Source organism: Balaenoptera musculus, chromosome 11, assembly GCF_009873245.2.
Source record: "Balaenoptera musculus isolate JJ_BM4_2016_0621 chromosome 11, mBalMus1.pri.v3, whole genome shotgun sequence".
Lineage (NCBI taxonomy): Eukaryota > Metazoa > Chordata > Mammalia > Artiodactyla > Balaenopteridae > Balaenoptera > Balaenoptera musculus.
The window spans coordinates 51479870-51504912 of NC_045795.1; the positions used below are offsets into that span (position 1 = coordinate 51479870).

Genomic DNA, 25043 nt, shown 5'->3' on the forward strand with positions numbered 1-25043 from the left:
AAGGGGGCTCTTATTTTATGTTTAAACTTCCATCACTTACCAGTGGGTCAACCCAGCCACAGGGATGGAAAGTCCAAAGTGCAATTCTAAGACAGATCATTTTAAGAAGCAAATGTGATTTTCCTACAATCAATAACTCATCTCTGACAGAGGCACTCCTATCTACTTAGAGATCATTATCTCCTCCCCAAATGCTCAGGCACAAAAGCAGGAAGCTCAAAAGGGCACTCTTACTTGTGTTTCAAAATGCTTCCCACAGAAAAAAAAATTAAATCACACCACTGTCAACATGCCTCAGCTGCATGCAGAATCCTACAGGATCCGTGGAATAAATCCCACTTGAAATTACTTATTTCAAGTTTGATATTACTGATGAAGTTAAGACAGAAATGCAGGATTTGCTAATAACTCAGGGAATCTGGGTAAATAGCACCTTAACAACCCACATGGTGGGAGGTGGGGTGGTAGCAACAGGAAGCTGCAATTTTCCTAAAATTTTGTATCTGACCAGAACCTTTGAAGCTATTGATATTTGCCCTCCTCTTTCCTACTGGACTTGTTATCTGCATGTAACACACACAGGTAGGTATTCTGCACCTACGTAACCCCTCCCTAATTCTCCCTAAGGCACTCCTTGCCAAAGAGAAACAAACCACAGGTTCACAAGCTTATGCTAAAACTAAGCTAAGCTTATTTTTAAAACACTAAGGAATTTGTGTCTAGGATTTTTAACAATCCAGACACAAGACTTGACAAGTATACAGAGCCAACAAGATTTTTTTTTTCCCCTACAAATGATTTCTGGACCGCAAAGAAAAGAACCTGACTCACTCTCAGATCTCTCAATTTTTATCCAAGAATTTAAGACGGGAGTCATTAGAAGTATAAGTGGTTTAAGGACTAGGCCCTGTCATTCCAATCACTGAAATTTGCAGAAGCTGGCCCAGCAAATGAGTATCTGGCAAAGCAAAAAAGCCCGTAGGACTCCCAGGGGGTGCCAGTAATTTCCATGCAGAAAGTCTGTGGATGAAGTCATTAGAAGCAGCCCAGAAAAGGTTGTAAGTGACCAGCCTGAAGCCCATCTTTTTCTCACCCCAAGAAATGTAAACCAGAGGCCAGTTGTAAATGCCATACTATATGCGAGGATTTTTGCAATGTCCAACCTTAGGGTATCGGGTAGCAGAGTTAGAAAAGGTCTAGTGGATGTTCTCAATGTCCTCAATTTAACCAAGTAATTGGATTTCCCACCACTTTCCATTCCTTCCATCCACCGTCCAGCACAGCGGGTACAGACTGCTCACGTCTCACAGGCCACCCCCAACCCCCGCAGTGACGCCTGCACACTTCCGCCCACCAGCGGAGCTGGGGGTCCACAAAGAGCCACGTGGATTTAGTCCCTACTCTGTTGATGCTGGTGTACGCATTACTTTAACGGCCTAACTTACATAGTAAACTGACAAAATATAACTACGAAAAATCATTCAAATGTATTGAGGCAGGAGGTAGGTGGGCTCCAGGTTAGGCATTTACAACCGGCCTCCTGTTTACATTTTTTGGGGTGAGAAAAAGATGGGCTTCAGTCTGGACACTTACAACTAGCCTCCTGTTTGCATTTCCTGAGACAGGAGGTAGGTGGGCTCCAGGTTAGACACTTACAATCAGCCTCCTGTTTGCACTACGAAATAGAAATAACAACAGAAACAGGGTAAATAGCTGGACTTTGTCTCCTGTGGACACTTTAAAATAACAGTCATGGCAGGGACAGAGAGGGGCTAAACCCTGTCTGAGTAAAAGATCAAGAGGTCACATATTTCCCATCCTTAGGGGCAAGGGAGATACTGCACATGTGCAGAAAGGCTCCTCGGGGGTCACAACGGAGAGGGAACCACCCCATAATACGTGATGCCAAGGCCCCCCATAGGCCTCTGGGCTGGAATCCATCTTGGAAAAAAGTTACACACGCATGTCGGGAAGGGTCCTAGCGCAGGTCACGTAGGGAAAAAGAAACCAGATAATTGGCCAAAGGTAAACAAAGACCCGGAAGACCTGCCCTATATAAATGACTTAACTGCCTCTTCACTGCACTCCTCCTGATTAGGGGGGACGCCCACACCCTTTCACTCCCCGTGTGTATCTCTGCCCTTCTTCTGTCTTAACTGAAACTGTTTCTCTGTGTGCTCCCCCACTTGTTGTGCTCTGTTTCTAATAATAAACTTTGTACCTGTTTTTACAGTTTCTGCCTCCTGGAGAAATGCATTTTTCAATGGAGGCAAGAGCCAGGGGAAATTTGCTTCTAGCCTCTAGCCCTTGCTGGTCTAGTGGCTAGGATTCCTGGTTTTCATCCAGGCTACCCAGATTCAACTGCTGGAAAGGGAACTAAGATCTCACTTCAAGCCACCGCACACTGCTGCCTCTCCAAGATCAGTATGATGAATTCTTTATGAAATCATAAAGTCTCCATGAAACTAAGCTGGATGACTTGGAAAATGTCAATAAAAGTTGAGTTGCTAAAAACTGCTGTTCAGTGAGATATGGTCATGATAACTGTAAAAGACTAGAAACCATTTCGAAAAACCTAGAAGGATTCTGTAACCAGTTTGCCCTGTTCTTTAAAGAAACCAAAACAGAAGATTATAGGTGATACATTACAGATATGCTTTCTACAGGGGAGAAGATGCAGACTTTCCACCAGTAAACCCATGCTTGGTGAAAGGGCCTTGGACCTACCTCTAAAGACTGGTGAGTGAGGGAGAACAATCAAGATGATGGAGTAGTAGAACGTGAAGCTCATTCCCTCCCACAGAGACTGGTGAGTGAGGATTTTAAGTTAAAATGACACACGTGCTTAAGATTATGATTCCTAGCTTTAGCCAACTGGTTTGTGTTTCTTTTTTTGATACTGTAAATTAAATGTTTTTTTTAATTCAAGGATAGTTAACTTACAATGTTGTGTTAGTTTCAAGTGTGTAGCAAAGTGATTCAGTTATATATAAATATATTATAATATATGTACTCTTTTTCAGATTCTTTTCCCTTATAGATTATTGCAAGATACTGAGTATAGTTCCCTGTGCTATATTGCAGGTCCTTGATGGTTATCTATTTTATATTTAGTAGTGTGTACATAATAACCCCAAACTCCTATTTTATCCCACCCACCCTTTCTCCTTTGGTAACCATAAGTTGGTTTTCTCTGTCTGTGAGTCTATTTTTACTTCATAAATAAGTTCATTTGTGTCATTTTTTAGATTCCACCGATAAGTGATATCATATGATATTTGTCTTTCTCTGTCTGACTTACTTCACTTAGTATGATCATCTCTAGGTCCATCCATGTTGCTGCAAATGGCATTATTTCATTCTTTTTTATGGCTGAGTAGTATTCCATTGTATATATGTACCACGTCTTCTTTATCCATTCATCTATCGATGGACATTTAGGTTGCTTCCATGTTTTGGCTATTGTAAACAGTGCTGCAATGAACACTGGGGTGCAGATGTCTTCTCAAATTATAGTTTTCTCCAGATGTATGCCCAAGAGTGGGATTGCAGGATCATATGGTAACTTAATTTTTAGTTTTTAAGAAACTTCCATACTGTTCTCTATAGTTAGCCAACTGATTTTTATCAAGGGACAGTGTCTCCAAATCATCAGCTAAGAGAACTTCTCCTGGAGTGTCAGCCCTGGGGTTAAACCCTGTTCTCCAAAGAGTGAGCTGCAAGATAGCAGTTTCCATGAATTCACCAGTGCAAATACTGGCTCGGCCAAGAGCTTCTGGGCTCATCACAGGGGAGGTGGTATTGGCTCCAGGTTTCTATACCTGGGCAGGTCAACTGTATGTTAATACTCAGGGGACAGGGAGGAAGATGGCCTGATCCTCACAGGAAATGTGGATGCAAAGCTGTTGGGTGTTACAGACACACAATAGGTCCTTCTAGGACTCAAAGTGCTTCTGAGCTAATATGTCACTGTTACAACAGACTCGAGGGCACATGAAGGGGAAAGTTAAACTCTGATCGCTCCCTGCATGATAGTACTCGAGAGATTTTTCCTCATTCCTTACTGTCTCCAGAGACTCCACTACCTGTTGAAGAGTCCAAATCATTCATTTTTTAAAAGAGGGTTTTGTCTTGTATTAAAATCTAATTGGATTCCTACAGTTTTAACAGACTTAGTGACTTTAACAGATCAACTGGCTTAATTCCATCAAAATGAATAATAGAGGAGAAAAAAGAGGTTAAGGGCACTGGGACAAATACATGACCTTCACTTGGAACCTCGCTGAGAAAATCCCCTATGATCAGATATCATCAATTCTGGATATTCCTGAAGCTTTGAGAGACAAAGAAGCAGTGGCGACCAAAAGAGAGATAGGGGATGTGGAAGTGACATGTGTCAGATACAGATGTGTCCTGCCTTACATCCTCCCAGCCCACCTTTCGATTCCAGCAGTTTCTGAGGCGACCAGCTGTGCACAGATGTTAGTACCAGCCTTGGCTGCACTATTTAAAACCTCCTACTTTCTGACCTGGGGCTGTTCTATGGGAGCCAATTCAAAAAGTCAATGGGAACGAACTTTCAAGAGGTACAGGTACCTGTCTTGACAGGTTCAAGAGCAAACTTGGAAGTACAAGAGAGAATTAACACGCCCATGGGGCAACCCTTGATCAGTGGGTGTTGGCAGCCAGTGGATAAATAATCCCATTTTCTGGACCTGGGGTAGAGAATTCTGAAGCACATTCCTACAAGGGCGACCGGTGATTCTGCTTTAACCGCCCACAGCGGTAACCAGCACAAAAACCCGCCCTTTTGGTTGCCTTTGTCAATTTCCATATTTCCTTCTTGCTGGTCTCCCTAACTCCACAATCCTGCACCCAAGCCTTCATCTCTCAGGCTCTGCCCTCTGGGAGAATCCACCTAAAACAATAGGTACTACGCATTGTTACACAGGGTGCCAGACAGTAGCCAAAATGGTACGCTTGCTTTAATCTGTCATCAGAGCTGATATTTGCTGGTCCCTCCTCTTTTCTTTTCCATCCAGATTTACTCTTCTAGGCTGAAGTTCCATAAGCATGACGTCAAATTTCATTTCCTCCTCAAATCTTTCAAGAGTTCTATTGAGGAATATAGAGAAATTTCCAGACAAGGGCCCGATCTAGACACTGTGAATAGAACATAACTGATTAAAAAGTTCATGGCGGGGTATCTCCAGGACATGGGGAGTCACACATCTAATGGTCCACAGTCGCCGGCAGCCCAGGACCCTCAGATCTGAGCCAAGCAAAGAAGGCAGCCCCTCTCTGAGGCAGTGACAGGGACTCTGGAGTCTGGGGCTATGGAACTAAGATCTGCTGACAGGCAGAGCAGTAAAAGACTGTTTTACCCCATGAGCAGTTATGACAAGACCAATGAGATTCCGTCTTCTATTTTACACCATACACAGAAGATGCTGAACTAGGATTCCTGTAACAAAGCACCAATCACCCTCTATTGGGCAAAAGAGGCCCCATGTATTATCTTTGGGATTGCAACCAAAATCAATATAAAGCAGAGAAGTGCTATGCAGGCAGCAAAATGCGTGGGTTCCAAAAGAGAGCTGCCAGGGTCTAAGTGGTCTGCCTCAATCTATGTATTTTACAACCTAGGGAGTGAGGAGTAAGGTCAGTGCCTCACCCAGAAGAACTGAAAACAAGTACTCAAACAAATACACATCTACATCCACAAATATTCACAGCAGCACTATTCACAAGAGCCAAAAGGTAGAAACAACTCAAATCTCCGTCCACTGATGAATGGACAAATTATAGCATAACATACAATGGAATATTATTCAGCCATAGAAAGGAATGATCAGACGTGCTACAAGGTGGTTGAACCTCAAAAACATGATGCTGGGGCTTCCCTGGTGGCACAGTGGTTGAGAGTCTGCCTGCTAATGCGGGGGACACGGGTTCGAGTTCTGGTCTGGGAGGATCCCATGTGCCGCGGAGCAACTGGGCCCGTGAGCCACAACTACTGAGCCTGCGCGTCTGGAGCCTGTGCTCCGCAACAAGAGAGGCCGCGATAGTGAGAGGCCCGCGCACCGCGATGAAGAGTGGCCCCCGCTTGCCACAACTAGAGTAAGCCCTCGCACAGAAACGAAGACCCAACACAGCCAAAAATAAATAAATAAATAAATTAATTAATTAAAATATTTTAAAAAAAAACAAAACATGATGCTGGATGAAAGAAGTCAGACACCAAAATCACATATTGTATGATTCCACTTATAAGAACTATCCAAAACAGGTAAAACCGTAGAACAGAAAGCAGATTGGTGGTTTCCAGGGGCTCGGGGAAGTAAATGCTTCAGGAGTTTATTTTGGGGTGATGAAAATGTTCTGGAACAAGATGGAAGATGGAAGTGGTGGATTCACAGCATTGTGGATGTACTAAATGTCACCAAATTGTCCATTTTAAAATGGTTACTTTAGGGACTTCCCTGGCGGTCAAGTGGTTAAGACTCCACACTTCCAATGCAGGGGCTGCAGGTTCGATCCCTGGTCGGGGAACTAAGATCCCACATGCCTCGAGGCATGGCCAAAAAAATAAAATTAAAAAAATAAAATAAAGTGGTTATTTTATGATATTTGAATTTCACCTCGGTTTTTAAAAAATGAAGAAAAAAAAGCAAGGATTAATGCCTTAAGAATCAGAGAACCCTCCACAGACAATTCTAACATAATCTGTGTCTGTCAGCCTCTCCCCACGTCCTCCTACTCATCCTGAAAGGGATTCTTCTCTTTTTTCCATGTATATGGAACTTCATTTTATTATAAGGCTGGTCTTATTTCCCCTTAATGCAGGCAGAACTATACACCCAGGGCCACTGGCTAAAAACTGGGAGGCATTTCTAAACAACAGCTCAAGTTTTCTTAGTAAAATAGGAAGTCAGTCAACCAACACAGGAGTAAAAAACTATTTGCACAAACTATCACAAATTGTTAACAGTGGAAGTTCTACAGTGGTGAGACCACATTGTTCTTTCTTCTGTTTTCCAAACTTTGTTACATCCCATTACGTTACTTCTATAATCGAAAAAGTTAAACTAACAAATAAATTACATCATTCTGGAATTGCCTTCTAAGGTAGACTGTATTACACACAGAGCAGAACTCAGTGGCAAGCAGTTTTCACTTCACCCAGAGATGCTGCCAGGCCCACACAATCACTTCCTCAAGTCCAGATGTGAAATTCTCTACTGGTCCAGGTGCCCCAGAAAGAGGGAGGTGTGGGCAAACCTCTGTCAGTGCCACAGGCAGGCTCTCTCAGTCCCATTGTCGCCCCATTTACAGTTTGCATGGCTCATCCGAGCATCACTTATTGACTTCGAGAAGGATCCTGCACACCTGAGGTCAAGGCCTTGGGAAGATGAGATGTGCACCTTGCAGAGGGCAAATCTGAGGCCACTGAACAATGATACAGTGAAGAAATGGCTGTTTTTAAAATCCTACTTGAAACAATTCCTCTAATGCTGGTGGCTAAATATAAACATCCTGCCCTCTCACCTTCCTCGGGGCAAATCTTAATGCTTTTTCCCAATCACCCTTCTTCCTGCAGCTTCTGATGCCACTGAGCACTCCCACCTTTCAGAGCCTCCGGGATGATGAACCCTCCCCAGGCCCCTCCTGCATCTGCGGCACATATCGTCTTTCTCACCAAAGTCTTCTAGTTATCCTAGGCCACCCAGCTGTGGGTGAGCCCTGAGGGGCAATCCGCAGTCCTAGGCATGTACCTTTCTCTACAAAGGGCTTTTTCTCACTGTGTCTTCAATTGCTGCCTTTTCTCAGAGGACTTACAAATGCTCACTGTCAGCCCTCAAACTACAGATTTCCAATCATCTATAAAATGCCTTCCCTTGAACTTATTTACAAAACAGAAACAGTCACAGATGTAGAAAACAAACTTATGGTTACCACGGGGGAAAAAGGGGCGGGGGAGGGATAAATTGGGAGATTGGGACTGACATATACACACTACTATACATAAAATAGAGAACCAACAAGGACCCACTGTATAGCACAGGGAACTCTACTCAATACTCTGTAATGACCTACATGGGAAAAGAATCTAAGAAAGAGTGGATATATGTGTATGTATAACTGATTTGCTTTGCTGTACAGCAGAAACTAACACAACATTGTAAATCAACTATACTCCAATAAAGATTAATTTTTTAAAAATGCCTTCACTCAAAGGACCCCCTCCCTGCCCCGTTTCCGCCCCCCCCCCCCTTTTTTTCAAGATTTTTTTGATGTGGACCATTTTTAAAGTCTTTTTATTGAATTTGTTACAATATTGCTTCTGTTTAGGTTTTGGTTTTCTGGCCAGGAGGCATGTGGGATCTTTGCTTCCTAACCAGGGATCGAACCCTCATCCCCTGCATTGGAAGGGGAAGTCTTAACCACTGGACTGCTAGGGAAGTACTCCCCCCTCAGCCCCCCGGCTTTCTTATTACATCATCTGCCCACAGGCTGGCTTCTCCCGGCCCAAACCCCACTCACAAGTCGTCCTAAATCCTCCCCACTCTACTTCTCACACTCTGGTAACCATTCCTGTCTAGCTTTCCCTGTTCAGAGCTGTCCATTCCTGTCCCACTCCCGGCCACCACCCCAGTCCACGTCTGTGCTGACCTCCAAAGAAGTCCTCCAAAGGGGCGATCAGAACTGGGCTTCTCCCACACGGAACTGGGCACATTCTGAGATAACAAAACTGTGTCCGGTCAGGAAATTGGAAATCTCTCAGGGGAAATTTTATGTGGAAAACTGGTTAAACAGAGGATGGAAGAGCAGAAAGAACCACCAGGGAAGGGTGAGGCATCCTGGAGGTGCGTGTAATCTCTAGGTTACCTCTAGGGCTGAAGGGATCCTGGGGAGAGGGGTGGAAGCAGCACCCAGAAGGGGCTGGACTTGGTGGGTGGGGCTGGCCGGGGCCCACGCCCACCCCAGGCGGAGGGAAACGGACAGCCACGCCCACCCTCCTTGCCCCTGCCCACGCTGCTTCCACACACACCCCCACCCCCCCATTGATTGAACCTGCCCGAAAGAACCCAGAGCAAGGCATCCCATAAAGGCCTTCCTTACACACAGCCAAACAGGCAAGTTTGCGCCCTACAAGATTATGCAGAACCAGGGTTTACATGCCAGGGCACCTGCCCTAAAGGTTTGATGTTTGCTTGTTAGGCCCTGAGCATGGTGTGCTTCTAGAGACTCTGGCATAATTCTCTTTTATTTTTTTCTCCAGGTCTTTAACTCTCCATCCTACCTCTTGCTGAACCGCCTGCCCTTTCTCAGGGTCACACTTCATTTTGTCTCCTGCTGTTGCTATTTGCTCTTCCTGCAAGAATTTCACATTCCCCCAACCCCTTGTTCAAATATGGACACAGGGCAGGTACCAGGTCATGGTTAAAAACATGGTACAACTCTCATTCCAAACATGAAGATCACAAGTTCCATTAGGCTGGTTCCAATTCCACCCAGAGACTTTTTTCCTCAGTTCTTTTTTAAAACTCACGCTCCACCATTCTCAAATCTCCTACTGTGTTTAAAACAAAAAGAAGCCTACATTTTAAAGAACAACTAGTTCCCATGCCAAAGCCCATCCTCTTAATGGTGCTTTTGTCCCAGAATCAGTGGGAGCAACGCCTGCCCCCCCACTACATGCCCACTCCGTGCTGTCACCTCTCTGCCCAGGTTTCAGGATTAACACAGGAAAAGCTGGGGAGCATTTCTAGCCAAAAGCCAAGGATGCCAGTCCATCAAAAAGCATGGCAAAATGGTCTGCAATATTTCCTCCCACATTAAAATGGGGCTGGATAAAAAGGTACACTCTGGTTCTCTTCTTTATTTCATCATATCCCTGATCACGATATAGACAGTCTATCATTTAGGAAAGGTTGCAGGTAACAAAACCGACTGATAGTGGCCTGAACTTTATAACCCTTTTTACTACTTAGCAATAAGTTCAGAGTTGGGTGGTCCCAGAGTCCACACCTCTGCTCAGCCACTCTCTGTGTAGTGGCTTTGGCCCAAAGCACAATCCCTCATGGTGACAAACTGGCTGCCACTACTCCAGGTGCCATGTCAACACACGTGGGTATCCAGGGAAATGAGACCAAGGGACTTCCTCCTTCTGTAGCTTTCTCCTTTTACCAGAATCAAAACATTCCCCTTTTGCCCCCAGCAGCCCCCTCTCTAAGCCCCATTGGTCAGAATGGGTCTCTCTCATGACCATCCCCAGTGACAGGAGGGGCTGGTGGGCGAGTACTTGGCCATGAGGGGCTCAGACCAAGCACAATTCATCCCTGGGCCCAGGACCACTGGCTGTGGAGCAAATCAGGGGTCCAGTGGCAAGAACAAACAAGGAATGGCTATTGGGTTGGCATCCAACAGCTACTGTCACGGGCAGTCTCCCCAGAATCATGTTTCTAGGCTGCTTGAAAGAAAGAACACACTTTGAGTACAGAACAGGATGGCAGAATTCTCTTCGTTGGGCTTTCACGGCTATTCTCACCAACCTCAAAGTCATCGAGGAAGCAGCCAGGGCTAAATAAGAGATAAGTAGTATTCCCTCATTTAATTGACCTGGTATATGACAGACATGTACTAGACTCAACAAATGCCTCGGAAATAAAGGAAGGGGAAAACAAATACGCTACCTTCTTGTCTTCCAGAACATACAAGGACAAATTCGGTGGAAATGTTGAACTTCCGGTTCACTTTCACCATCTCAGAAAAAGTTAGAAGAGCTCCCGAGCCTGTCTGGCTCCATTTTCTCAGCGATGAGATAAGCATTTTTGGCATCACATCTGTGACATCCACCATATCTGCCCCCTGAGCTCAGACCTTACTGACCCCATAGCCTCCTGATCCTGAGTCCTTTGGTCTTTCTAGGGCACAGAACCTCCACTCAGGCCGTTTCCTTTATCTGCCACCCTCCTCCCATGCCCACTCTGGCCCTTCTCTGCTCACTAAATGCCAACTCATCCTGCTAGAATCAGATGCCCAAAATCTCCTCTGACGCCCCAGATAGACTAGGTGGGCCCCTCCTTTGGGACTGCACAGCGCTGGGTTTGTATTTCAACCAGAAATGTTTGCTCTGGATTATAGCTTATAGGAGGTAGCCATCAAATCCCACACTAAACTGTCTCAAAACAGCAGCCACGTGGAATTTATCTTCTTAACCCTGGTGCTGGGAGACGTATCTAGCATGTATACAGTAGCAGTCCAAAGAAGTGTTTTTGTTTGCTTCTTCTTTTTGTTTGTGTGTTTGTTTTACATCAAGGGTATTTACTGCTGACCAGAAGAAGTTCTTGAAATCTCCATGTTCAGCTTCTCTCTGTTTCTTCCTCCCTTTCTACAGTCTTTCACTGCTATTCAAAGGCTCAGTTCGCAGGACATGTTAAACTGTAAAAATGGCCACGATCCTTGGCACTTCCCCCCATCAGTAGGGGGGGGGGTCTGTCTCCCTGCCCCCCAAATCTGCTTGGCCTTGTGATGTGCTCTGACCTATAAATGCAATGGAAGTGACATCGCGTCTGTTCCACACCCAGGCTTCAAGAGGCCTTTCAGCTTCTGTTCTTGCTACTTTGGGAACCCTGCCCAGCCACGTGGGACACGGAGTGGCCTGCTAGAGGGTGAGATATATTCTTTAACCCTCACCCCAACTGCCCAGCCAACAGCCAGCCAACCACCAGCCATGTGAGTGAGGCAATCCAGGAATACCAGGCCCAACCCACCTGCCAGGTGACTGCAGATGCATAAGCAAGCCCAAGGAGAACCACTGAGCCCAGTTCAGACAAGAAGAAAGGCCCAGCCTAACTGTAAGCTGAATAAAGTGGTGGTGACTTTAAGACATTAAGTTTCAGGATGTTTGTTATTGGTTACACAGAAGGAGACAACTAGTACATGAGATCTGAGGATGGATTTGTAACACTGAAAGCTGGATAGGATCTGAGAATACCTTCTAGTCCAAATCTGTCTTTTTAAAAGGAAAATCGAGGCCCAGAGAAGCTGAACAATTAACTCCAAGCACACAGAGCCAAGACTAGGAGACTACCTTATTCTAGGTCTCACTGGCCTTACCACTTCATACCACAGATAAACCAGGCCTTTCTCTACATCCAAGGGTCTATTATGTACTCAAAAAATGCTCACCAGGAGATTATTAACAGAATTATGACAAATGCATTCATTACGTGCCATGCAGCTGGGTGTTTTTAAAGACAGATTCACCCAGTGGCATGGAAAGATTTCCAAGACTATCATGTGACAAATACAAACAAAACAATACAAAAGCAACTTTGTAAAATTCAAAACAGTTTATAAAAGAGGGCCTCATTTCCCCTCCTTGTTGAAAAAAGTGCCTAAAATGTTGACTTCGCAGGATCAGAACGGAACAGAAGGGCAGAGAGCAAGGGGGCAGCACAGAACTTCCAACACATAAAAAAGCAAATCTACTTTCTGTCCATTCCCAAATTAAAATAAGTGTGAGAGAGAGAGAAATGTGCTTCCTTCTTCTCCCACAGAAACACACGGAGGTCCACAGGAGACCTCCCCCCAGGTCACCCTCACGGCACCTTGAGCACAGAAAGCTGGCAATTATACTACTCATCATCATCATAATTATGATATGAATAACGACTTTCATTAAGCCTGACAGTTGTCATTTACTTATCATGCAAAATCTCTGCAAAACACAAGAGGGGAAGGGCTCCACCTATGTTACAGAATAAGAAACCGAGGTACAAAAGAAAGCAAACAGCTCAAGGTCAAGGCCCACGGTAGCACCACCAGAACACCGACCCCACCACCCCGTCTCCTGACTCTCAGAGCTGAGCTGCCCCCCGCTCATGGGCTGTGTCTGCACATCATCCTGACACGTGAGATGAGGGGAAACTAACAACATGATGACTCCCATGGGTTTCAAAAGCCAGCAGATCAAAGCAGCCATCTGAGGTCGGTAGCTGAAGCTGTGGCAAGTCTTCAGGAGAGCCCGCATGCCGCAACCAAGAAAGATAAAAATAAATAAATAAAAATAAAGAGACACCTCCTCAAGTTTGGCTGTTCTGGACTGTGCATCCACTGGGGGAAAGAATATTCATGGCTTCAAAATGTGCAGAAACTCCTGTGCCCTGGGAGCCTAGACCACACTGTCCCAAGGGAGACATGGAGGGGAGTTGATGAGTAAATGCGTCCCTCACCCCCATCCTCAGTTCCTGGGACCCCGTTTACCTTTGATGACCAGGGGTGAGGGGGCAGGCGAGGGCCTCCCTCTGCCTCAGCCCACAGTGGGATGAGGCAAGAGGACGGGCCACCGGGGGCCCTCACGGCGGCCAAGTGCCCGCAGCCCATCAGAAGGCCCGGAGCCCCCAGCCAATGCCCAGCACGGCTCACGCACAGGCCATCAATCTTCAGCCTCCAGCAAACATTCTGTCTTTTCTCTGCCCATCAGTGCAGCGCAGTGCGTGGGGGAAATTAAACTTCAGAAACACGTGCCAGGTGCCAGGCCTCTTCTCAGATTTGTGCAGAATCCTGGCTAAGGGGGTCCAAGGCTGCAAAGTGTGGGGTCCCCTTCACTCTACGGCTGGGCCTGCGGACCGGCTCGGTTGAGCAGGAGAGCGAGTGCATCCTTGCTCTGCTGCTAAAATCTCTCTCAGTTCCTCGCTGCATCCCCCGCGGGGTAGGGGGCGGGGAGAGCAGCCCAGGAATCTCAAGACTTGACGGATGAGCTACCTCACACCTGGCAAGAGAGCAAGGCCTCTCCCGAAAGCAAAGGCTCAAGGGCACAGCAGCCCCAGGTCCAAAAGAGGCTCAGATGAAGAAGCAAAGGTGTGGGGATGGCTTCCGGTCTCACCTCTGTCATGCCCTAGCCCTGGGGCCACTGGACCTTCCTGAGCCTCAGTTTCCTTATCTGTGAAATGGAGATGACACCTACCTCAAAGGACTGTTGTGAGAATTATACGAGGCAATAATTCTCAACTAGGGATGATGCCCCCCCAAACCCCCCTCCTCCCACCAAGAAGCATTTGCAGAGTCCGGAGAGTTTTTTGGGAGTTACAGCTGGTGGTGAGGGTGCTTCTAGCCTCTAGTGGGTGGAGGCCTGGGATGCTGCTGGGTGTCCTACGACGCTCAGGACACCCCTCACAGCGAAGAACGATGCAGCCAAAGGTGGCGACAGTGCTGAGGCTGAGAAACCCTGGTACCACGTGATTTGCACGGAGGGAACTTAGCAACTACAGGGCACCACTTTATCGCTGTTATTATGAGGGAAGAACATGTTCTTGTGGCATCTGAACAAACTATTTCCATGGGACAAAAACAGTTTCCTGTTGTCATTCTTGCTTTTTACCTCAATACATGATGAGGATCTAGGAACTTGGAGCTTCTATGCTATAAACTGTTAAAGGAGAGAGCACCAGGGAGAGTCTAATGCATACAGTAGGTGGTTAATAAATGCCTGCTGTCGAGTGCACAAAGGAAAGAGCTTTGGAATCCAAAGAGGTATGCAGGCCTGCCAAGTAGCAGGGCTGAAGGGGGATAAAAAGAAGATGCCATAAAGAGAAGCTGCCAAGTAGATGAACGAAAAAGAAATACCTGAAATACAGGTATCAGCATCGGCAAACTTTTCCAGCTGCCGACCTGGCCAAGGAGGGTTCAGAGGGATGAGAGATCCTGAAGGCGGATGCCAACCTACTAATGGAACTCAGGGTTCACTGAAAATGTCCCTGTGTCCTAAATCCAGTGGGCTTCTTGATAACCTCTCCAGATGGGTGTCAAGGAGTCTGGCGGGGGGGCTTTAAAAGCAGCTAAGAGTATGGGACTTCGCTGGCGGTGCAGCGGTTAGGACTCCATGCTTCCACTGCAGGGGGCACAGGTTCAATCCCTGGTCGGGGAACTAAGATCCCGCATGCCACACAGCGTGGCTAGAAAAAAAAAGCAGCTAAGAGTAGAAGATGATGAGGGTAAAGTTTGTGGTAGAGAAATAGGATCATCAAACCTGCAGCACGGGCAAGAGAGGTTGGGGGTGTAGGTGCCTGGCAGAACCAAAAAACTACAGGTCAGTGTTAGACAGTCACCTTGAGGATGCAAGTCCAATGGGTGGGTGGGTAAATGGAGGGGTCCAGCCCAGAACTGACTCCACTGATACTAACCCAAAACCACTCAATTAACTTTCCAAGTATTTTCATTTCCCTACATTAATACATTGAAGATCTATTACTTACAAAATCTTTCTTCCCTTCCTGGGCTGAGAAGTATCAATTTTCTTCTTCCACATTTCAAGAAGTACCCCGTGTTCTGTTCCTAGGTACCAGAGACAAGTAAAACATCTCTGCTCACCCTGCCAGCCCAATTCCTGCAGCAGGGGTCCCGGACACGGCGAGGCAGCCTCGTCCACTGGCTTCAGGGTATCACAGACCTGGGTTCAAAATCCAGCCCTTTACCAGATATGTGACCCAAGGGAGTTATTTATAATCTCTCAGGGTTTTGTTATCCTCGTTCTCTTTTAGGAAACTAAAACGACCTTGTAAGCATCTTTTAAGGAATAAATGAAATAATGTCTATTAAAGTACTTACCACCGTGCCTAGCATTTTGATCAGTTGTGATAGCTACTGGCATAATAATTTTATATATTACAATATAGTGATATAAAACATTGTTATTGAAATAGACTCACAGACTTAGAGAACGAATTTATGGTTACTTGGGGGGAAGAGTGGTGGGGAAGGATAGTTAGGGAGTTTGGGATTGACATGTACATGCTACTATATTTAAAATGGAGGGCTTCCCTGGTGGCACAGTGGTTAAGAATCCACCTGCCAATGCAGGGGACACGGGTTCGAGCCCTGGTCTGGGAAGATCCCACATGCCGCGGAGCAACTAAGCCCGTGTGCCACAACTACTGAGCCTGCACTCTAGAGCCCGCGAGCCACAACTACTGAGCCCACGTGCCACAACTACTGAAGTCCGTGTGCCTAGAGCCCGTGCTCCACAACAAGAGAAGCCGCCGCAATGAGAAGCCCGTGCACTGCAATGAAGAGTAGCCCCCGCTCGCTGCAACTAGAGAAAGCCCGTGTGCAGCAACGAAGACCCAATGCAGCCAAAAATAAATAAATAAAATAAATATATATTAAAAATAATAATAAAAATAAAATGGATAAACAACAAGGACCTACTGTATAGCACAGGAAACTCTGTTCAATAATCTGTAATAACCTAAATGGGAAAAGAATCTGAAAAAGAATAGATGCATGTATATGTATAACCGAATCACTTTGCTATACACCTGAAACTAACACTACATTGCTAATCAACTATACTCCAATATAAAATAAAAAGTTAAAAAAAATAAAATAAAATATCATTATTATTGGTCATCCACAACCTTCTTTCATGGTATCTAAATTATATCTCAATAAAAAAAAAATTTTTTTTTAAAGATAAATGCCAAAGTTACACATAGAAGGGGCTACAGAGGTTGCCCACCTTCAGTCGGGGGTAGTTTATCACTGGCTTGCCCCCCCCTTTTCTAAGTCTCCGTCACCCATAACTCATCATCCTCCCTGCTCTTCAAAGCCCAGTATTCTAACCAGTTCTCCGTATTAGCCTGACTGCAATGACCCTATCATGCCTCCTTTCCCCAAATTATCTTTAATTCTCAGAAAACCATCGAGCACCTTGGTGGCTAGTCTCAGCTAGATAATAGCAAGTGAAAATTTACTTTCTTTAAAAGTCATACTAATATTAAAAATAAAAAAAAAAAGGAATGAAAAATGGGACTTCCCTGGCGGTCTGATGTTTAAGACTCTGTGCTTCTACTGCAGGGGGCGTGGGTTCGATCCCTGGTTGGGGAAAGAAGGTCCCACATGCCATACAGCACAGCCAAAAAAAAAAAGAATGAAAAAGTCATACTAATATATAAATGATTTATAGAAAATTTCTCCCAAGGAATGTTGTTTTTTAAGAATAGGATCTTGTTTTGAAACTTGTTAGACTATACCTGATTTTTTAAAATTTTTACAGGGAAATAATTTCAAACTTAAAGTTGCACCCACCAAAAGAAAAACTCCTGTGTACCCTTTAGTCAGTTTCACCAATTACCATTTTATCCCGTTTATCATTTGTTCCCTCTCTTTTCTCTCCCCAGTACACGGGTGCACGCATGTGCACACACACATACACATACAAGTGTAATTATAAGACATATTAAAAATTTTTCCTAAACCATTTGAGTGAGGGTTACATGCATCATGGCCTTTTGCCCTTAAATATTAACTACTTCAGGGTGTCTTTCCTAAAAACAAGGATATTTCCTTACATAACCACAAAACATTTATCAGCTACCTTTATCTAACCCACGATCCATTATCTAATTTTGTCAGTACAGACTCAAATCCAGTTTAAGGTCAGGTATTGTATTGAGTTGTCATGTCTCTAGGCTCATTTAATCTGGAATATTTCCACAGCCTTCTTGATCTTTCAAGATATTGACATTTTTAAAGAATGCAGCATACATGGGATATATTTCTGAGTAGGAATACCTTAAAATCTTCAATTGTTTTCTAGTCTCTGACCTTGTTATTTCTTCTAGAACTTATGGCTACCTGACAGTACCTATCTGTTGACTGTCTTCCCCGAAAAAGTGTAAGCTCCATGTAGCCACTCTCCATGGAATCACCATGTCCCCAGAGCCAGAATGTCATGGCACCCAAGCACTCAGGGTTTGTTGAATACTCTTCCCAAGTTGGCCTCCTTCTAAACTTCTCTCCCAATGTCAGCAAAACCGTGACCAGACCGTGAACAGCTGATCCCAACTGTATGCCTGGATTCTCCTGTCCTTAGTGTGTTCATTCATACTTGCCTACGATGAAGTGTAGGAAATGTCCTCAGACCACGACTTGTTCATCCTGCCTCCAATCAAAACTTCTCAAAGAGGCCTCACAATATAAAACCATCCAACGAACTTCTAGACAGAAACAGCAACTCAACTACTTATTCTAGAACAAAGCCCTATATATATACAGATAAAAGGTGGAATAAATGAGTTCAACTGAATCAAAACTGTACCCTTACTTTTTCCTTAAAAATTTTAAAAATCTGAAAGTCCCCTTGGCCTAAGATCATCCTCCTTGGTAGCACTAATACTTCCCTTTTGGGCAAGGCAGGCAGCCTAATTTTAAAACTATGCTCGAGAATGTATGCAAAATTATTGCACTTTATTAAGGCAATAAAAACTCCCCAAACTATCGTTTTAATAAAGACTGTTTTTAAATTGTGTTTTATTTACTTAATTTGATGGTGTGTTTCAGAGGGTGATGTTTTACACTTAGTTTTAAGTACCCAAAAGGTAATTATCTGTGAAAAATTCTACAAGAAAAATGGCAATGCACTCAATATAACATGAAAGTAAAATTGCCCAACAACAGAAAACAGGAAGATGGAGCCAAGAAGAGTAAATCCTCCGATAGGCTTGTCCAGCTTTACTTACTGGGAGTGTTTAGGAAGCTCAAACCCATCGCATGAGATTCCCGCAAAGACTTGCCACTTAGGAACACAGACAGGACCCTGTGATGCTCTGCTTCTCAACCTGGGGCACTTTTTACCTGAGGGTCTCAGTGGGAGATGAACATCTTGCTTTTTTTTTTTTTTTTAATTAATTTATTAATTTATTTATTTTTGGCTGCGTTGGGTCTTCGTTGCTGCGCGGGCTTTCTCCAGTTGCGGCAAGCGGGGGCTACTCTTTGTTGCAGTGCACGGGCTTCTCACTGCTGTGGCTTCTCTTATTGTGGAGCGTGGGCTCTAGGCGCGTGGGCTTAAGTAGTTGTGGCACACAGGCTCAGTAGTTGTGGCTCGCAGGCTCTAGAGCTCAGGCTCCATAGCTGTAGTGCATGGGCTTAGTTGCTCCGTGGCATGTGGGATGTTCCCGGACCAGGGCTCGAACCCGCGTCCGCTGCATTGGCTGGCAGATTCTCAACCACTGCGCCACCAGGGAAGTCCCAAATATCTTGGTTTTTACCCAACAATTTGGGTAAAGAAATAAAACACATTTAAAATATTAAATCAGGCTAGTATATTGTACAGTAAGAAGGATGAGCTGAATTTTTTTGAGACACAGGTAATTTCTAAAAATGTTGTCAGGGGACTTCCCTGGTGGCGCAGTGGTTAAGAATCCACCTGCGAATGCAGGGGACACGGGTTCGAGCCCTGGTCCAGGAAGATCCCACATGCCATGGAGCAACTAAGCCCGTGTGCCACAACTACTGAGCCTGCACTCTAGAGCCTGTGAGCCACAACTACCAAGCCCAAGTGCCACAACTACTGAAGCCCGCATGCCTGGAGCCCATGCTCTGCAACAAGAGAAGCCACTGCGATGAGAATCCCAGGCACCACAAGGAAGAGTAGCCCCCGCTCGCCACAACTGGAGAAAGCCCGCACGCAGCAACGAAGACCCAATGCAGCCAAAAATAAATAAATAAATACAAATATTTAAAAAAAAAAAAATGTTGTCAGGTAGGCAGCACAAACCCCCTTCAACCTCCAGTGGAGAAGCTCTGCTCACAGAACCCCACACCCAGATGCAGGCTCCCTGCTCCTCAGTCAATCGCCCCAGCACCGAAGGCTTCAGCCGAAGAAGAGGGAGCGACGTTCACACTTCATCACTGTTCAATTCAAATTGGGGTGGGGGCGGGGGAAGGAACACTTCCCCCAAAGAGCATTAAACTTTAAACACCCCAAACCGTATCAAGTAAAATCAATTCTGAGAAACAAGACTAGAAGCCTCATCTGAATTGGCAGGAATCTGGAATTATTGAATATCTTTAAGGACATTTGGTTTTAAGACCTTCAAGGAGAGAATATAAAGAGAAGCAGGTTAATCAGTGACTTGGGAAGAGCTTCTGTCTGCAGATAAAGGGCCAACTTGACAGTAGCCTGAGAGAGCACAGCACTTTGCCAAACAGCCTCAGCGATGCTTTTTAAAAAGGAAAAATTTTACAAAGTTAAATGTTAACCATTTGAGTAACTACTATATGTGTATATGTCAATGCACAACATGAAAATTTCAAAAAGTATCAAAGGGTACACCTAAACCCCTACTTTCTTTCAACTCTAAATCCCCAGTTTCCCCCTTCCCTCCCAGGGGGGAAACCACTGTTACAAGGCCCTTATGTTTCCTTCCAAAGACTGTGTGTGTTGTGTATCTCTATTTGCTCTGTTTGTTGTTTGTTTTGACTGGCTGACTGGTTCCACAATGGTACACCTTCTCCACCCTTTTTTCCCCTCAAACTTTCCATCTATTTTAATGTTGGCTATTTAAACAGGTAAAAAATTTCTCTTCTGGGAACTCCCTGGCGATCCAGTGGATAGGACTCGGCGCTTTCACTGCCGTGGGCCCGGGTTCAGTCTCTGGTCGGGGAACTAAGATCCCGCAAGCTGTGTGGTGCACCCAGAAAAAAAAATTTCTCTTCTGATTATCTGAGAGACTCATTTATCAGAAATACCCCGTGTCGCAAGCCGTGCATACAGCCTTGGGCAGTCTGGTCCTGGCCTTTTCCCAAGGAGATGACCTCATGAGGCCCAACTTGGCAGGGTCCTCCTGCCAGCCCAGCACCCCTTATGGAAACTAACTCAGCAACTGGCTCTACAGTAAGAGTATGACAGACGTTAACTCACTGAAACCTCACCACGACCCACAGTTCGATCTTCGCATCGATAACTGTCATCCCCCTTTCACAGATGGGGCACTGAGGCTCAGACAGTAACTCGTCCCAAGTGGCACTAGAGGACGGGTTGTGAACCAGGTGGCCGGGCCACCCCACAGCCTCAGAAAGTGAGACTGGAACTACTGGCCACAAGACCACACCATATGAAAACCGCCAAACTGGTTCAGTCGGGATTATTCTCAAACTTTCTGATGCATGGGGAATATAATCCTTTGGGCAGTCTAGCCAACCTTGTCGGGAAAAGAGTCATTACAGTCAGGTTTTGGAGGCAGTTCTTAGCCTCTAGTCCTGAGTGATCCATCTTCAGGTGGAACCCAGCTCTACGACCAAGTTACCTGTCAACACAGATGTTCTGGCAGAGCTAGAAGAGTTCATGCTATAAAAAGAACTGATGTTTGTGAAGTACTTAATGTCATTTCACCCTAAAAACCATCCTGTATGGTTGATGCCAATTATTTTGCCCCATTTACAGAGGTTAAGAGAGATTAAGTTACTCTAGACAACAAGACTAGTCAGTTGCTGTGAGTGGTCCAGGCACAGCCAGAAACCAGGTCCTTGGACTCCAATCCCCACTCCATTATACCAGATGTCCCATTTGTCCTCACAATTTTTGCTTATGTCAAAAAAGATGAGAAAAGTGAAGAGACAAGCCACAGAATGGGAGAAAATATCTGTAAACCATGTATCTGATAAGTGTCTAGTACCCAGAATATATCAAGAACTCTCACAATTCAACGATTAAAAATAAATAAATAGATAATGACAAAGGATTGAAGTAGACATTTTTCCAAAGAAGATACATGAATGGCCAATAAGAACATGAAGAGATGCCCCAAATCATTAGTCACTAGGGAAATGTAAGTCGAAACCACAATGAGATACAACTTCATACCCACTAGGATGGCTATAATCAAAAATTGACAAGATCAAGTGTTGACAAAGATGTAGGAAAACTGGAACCCTCATTCATTGAGCATGTAGAATGGCACAGCTGCTTTGGAAAAGAGCAGCTCCTCCAAAAGTTAAACAGAGTTACCACGTGACCCAGCAATTCCACTCCTAGGTATATACCCGAAAGAAATGAGAAAATACATTCACACAAAAACTTGTGCACAAATATTCATAGCAGCATCATTCACAATAACAAAAAAGTGAAAGTAAGCCGAATGTCCATCAACTGATGAATGGATAAAAAAATGTGGCATATCATGGGGACTTCCCTGGCAGTCCAGTGGTTAGGACTCCGTGCTTCCACTGCAGGAGGCAAGGGTTCGATCCCTGGTCGGGGAACTAAGATGCCGCACAGCCAAGGCAAAAAAAAAAAAAAAAAAAAAAAAAGGTGGCATATCCATACAATGGGATTATCCAGCCATAAGAAAGAATGAGGTACTGATTCATGCTACAACATGGAGGAAGCTTGGAAACATTATGCTAAGTGAAATCAGCCAGACACAAAAGACCACATACTTAATGATTCCATTTACATGAAATGTCCAGAAGAGGCAACTTCTCAGAGACAGTGGTTTGGGGTTGGCAGGGGTTGGGAGAGGAGGTGGGTGAGGGATGAGCAGGGACTGCTGATGGGCACAGGAGGGGTTTCTTTAGAGGGTGATCGAAGATTCTGGGACGAGACAGCACTGCCGGTTGCACAACCTTGTGAATACACTAAAAACCACTGAATTGTACACTTTTAAAGGGTAAATTCTATGGTATGTGAATTATATCTCAAATCTTTTTAAAGAGATGGCAGCCCTTGCTAGCTATGCGGGCATGGGCAGGCATATTACTTATCCTTTCCATCCTCACCTATAAAACGCAGTCATCAATTATACTCCAATAAAGATGTTAAAAAAACAAACAAACAAAAAAACGCAGTCATAGTTGTACCTGCCTCGTAGGGCTGTTGTGAGACACACCTAAGATCATCCAAGAAAAGCACCTCTCTTAGTATCTGCCACGTAGAAATGTGCTGATAGAGGCCATTTATTATTATTTCCTTTCCCCAAAATGTGTTCCTTTTGATTGCTATTTTCTTCAATTAAAAAAAAAAAGTCAGGATACATTTTGTTTGAAATTACTCCTGATTGACTTCTGGTTGCAGGAAGCTCAGAGCTCTCTCTACATAGAAAGAATCCTCAAGTACTTGATCTAATATAAAATACAATAGTATTCAATGAAAATTAAAATATGATAACTTGGGTATCGTTTAGGGAACCCAAATCCAGCACCACTACCACTACTAATACTACTGTTACTAACACACACAGGAAGGAGTGAGGAAGAGGAAGCAGGGTTGACATTTATTGCTTCAAATGCTTTATATCCATCGTGACTTGTCATGACAGTGGCAGGTATGGAGGAGACAGCTATGATTTCCCCACAGTCCTGGGTGGAAGGACACAGCCTTGAGGGCTGACACGTGTGCGCACACACACACACACACCATGAAAAGTGCTGTCCTACAGGTGTGTCCTGGTATAAACGGGAGCACAGGAGAGAGCAGATCCACTCCGAGCAGGCAGGTCAGGAAGGCATCACAGAACTCTATGAGCCTTGAAGACCACATGGGTATTCGCCCCAGGAAGGACGGAGAGGGAAAGGCACTCCTAGCCAAAAAAACAGCACAAACGCAGGAAGAGTACACAGTGTGCCTGGGGAGCCGTGTGTCTGGAACACTGGGTGCCCGAGAGTGAAGGTGGAGAAACCGGACCTGGCATGTAAGGGGCAGCCATCGCCAAGGTAAAGCTCTGGACTTTGTCTTAGGAAGCGGGTGCTAGCAAAGGCTGTGTGAGCCAGGGAGCAGCTCCACGGCAGCCTGCCCTCACTCCTCTGCGCCTCACAGAAGCTCGAACTAGCTTTTCCAGTAAGCAGCCTAGAGGTGACCTCTGAAAATGGTCTGCTGTTCACTTGACCCAGAAAACCTCACAAAATCATGCAAAACAAGAGGTTCAAATCTTCGTATTCATTCTAAGAATACTCCTGAAACTGCCCAGGCCATAAAAGGTATGCACATCCAAAAAGCTACCGAGTTATCTGCAGGATGTCCCTTTACAGAAGCGACGGGTGCCATTCCATCATTCCAGTGGTGAAGTTAGTAGGTGCGCTCAGGCCAAACAGTGGGGCTGGACGCATGGTCGATGGCCCCAAAAGAGTGCTGAATTTTTACTGCACGTGCTCAAAAATGCAGAGAGTGATGCTGAACTTTAGGGCCTAGATGTAGATTCCCTGATCAGTGAGCACGTTCAGGTGAATACAGCTCCCAAAAATGCGGCTCAGGACTTAGCAGAGCCCATGGTCCGATCAACCTGTGCATGAGCTCTCCCGACCACACTGAGATGATCTTCACTGAAAAAGAGCAGATTGTCCCTAAACCAGGAAAGGAGGTTGCACAGAAGAAAAAGATACCCCAGAAGACTCTGAAGAAACAAAAACTTATGGCCTGAGAGTAAATTCTGCAAAAAAAAAAAAAAAATGCAAATAAAAGTTTAAAAAAAACACCTCAAACTCGTTTTCTTGGCAAACAGCTGCAGTGCAGTAAGCATGTAGTGGAATCTGACCACATGAAAACACCAGTTCCTAACGTCAGACAAGTAAGGTCAGGGTCCCTGTTGCACAGATGAGGCCACGGGAGAAGTGAGAGTGAGCAGGATATTCAACGCCAAGCCTGTGGCACAGACCAGAACTCCTCACCGGAAGGATGCAGGGGAAGCCCAGAAGCAAGGACAGAGGGGTGGGAAGCACCAGTCAACCTTTCCAGATTTAAAGAAAGCAAAACACTGTCCATGGCGCAAGAGGAGATTAAACCGGACACCGGCAAGTCCCTCCTTAGAAACCATGAAGCCGTAATGGAAGCTTTATCAGCACTTGCCAACAGAACCGTCTGTGATGATGGAAGATGTGCTAACCCTGTGCTGTCCAGTATGGCAGGCATCAGCCAAGCATAGCCCCTGAGCGCCTGAAATGTGGCTAAGCATGACCGAGAAACTGAATTTCAAATTTAATTTCAAATAATTTCAGTTTGGACAGCCTCACATGCCCCAAGGCCTCCATATTGGACCACACAGTTTTAGGACCTACCTCTTGTCCTATTCCTTATAGCTACTGTTTTTAGACACATTGAACAGAGGGTGTTTGGGATCCCTTCCCACTTTTTAATCATTCTATTACTTCTGAGCTATTCCAAACTGTTCTGAGGGGCCTCAAATTTGTTTAGTCATAAAAGAGAGGTATTCGACGTCATTTGTTAGATGACTCCCCAGATTCTTAGCATTCACTCAGTGAGG

The 25043-nt window shown here is 45.1% G+C and overlaps 1 protein-coding gene and 1 pseudogene across 2 annotated transcripts in view; one reads left to right on the plus strand and one right to left on the minus strand.

Annotated features, from left to right (window-relative positions):
- OSBPL10 (oxysterol binding protein like 10) overlaps window positions 1–25043 on the minus strand; it is a 371839-nt gene that overhangs the window by 162288 nt on the left and 184508 nt on the right. The gene's annotated exons all lie outside the window — the stretch shown is intronic.
- Window positions 23652–24203, plus strand: LOC118903357 (annotated as a pseudogene).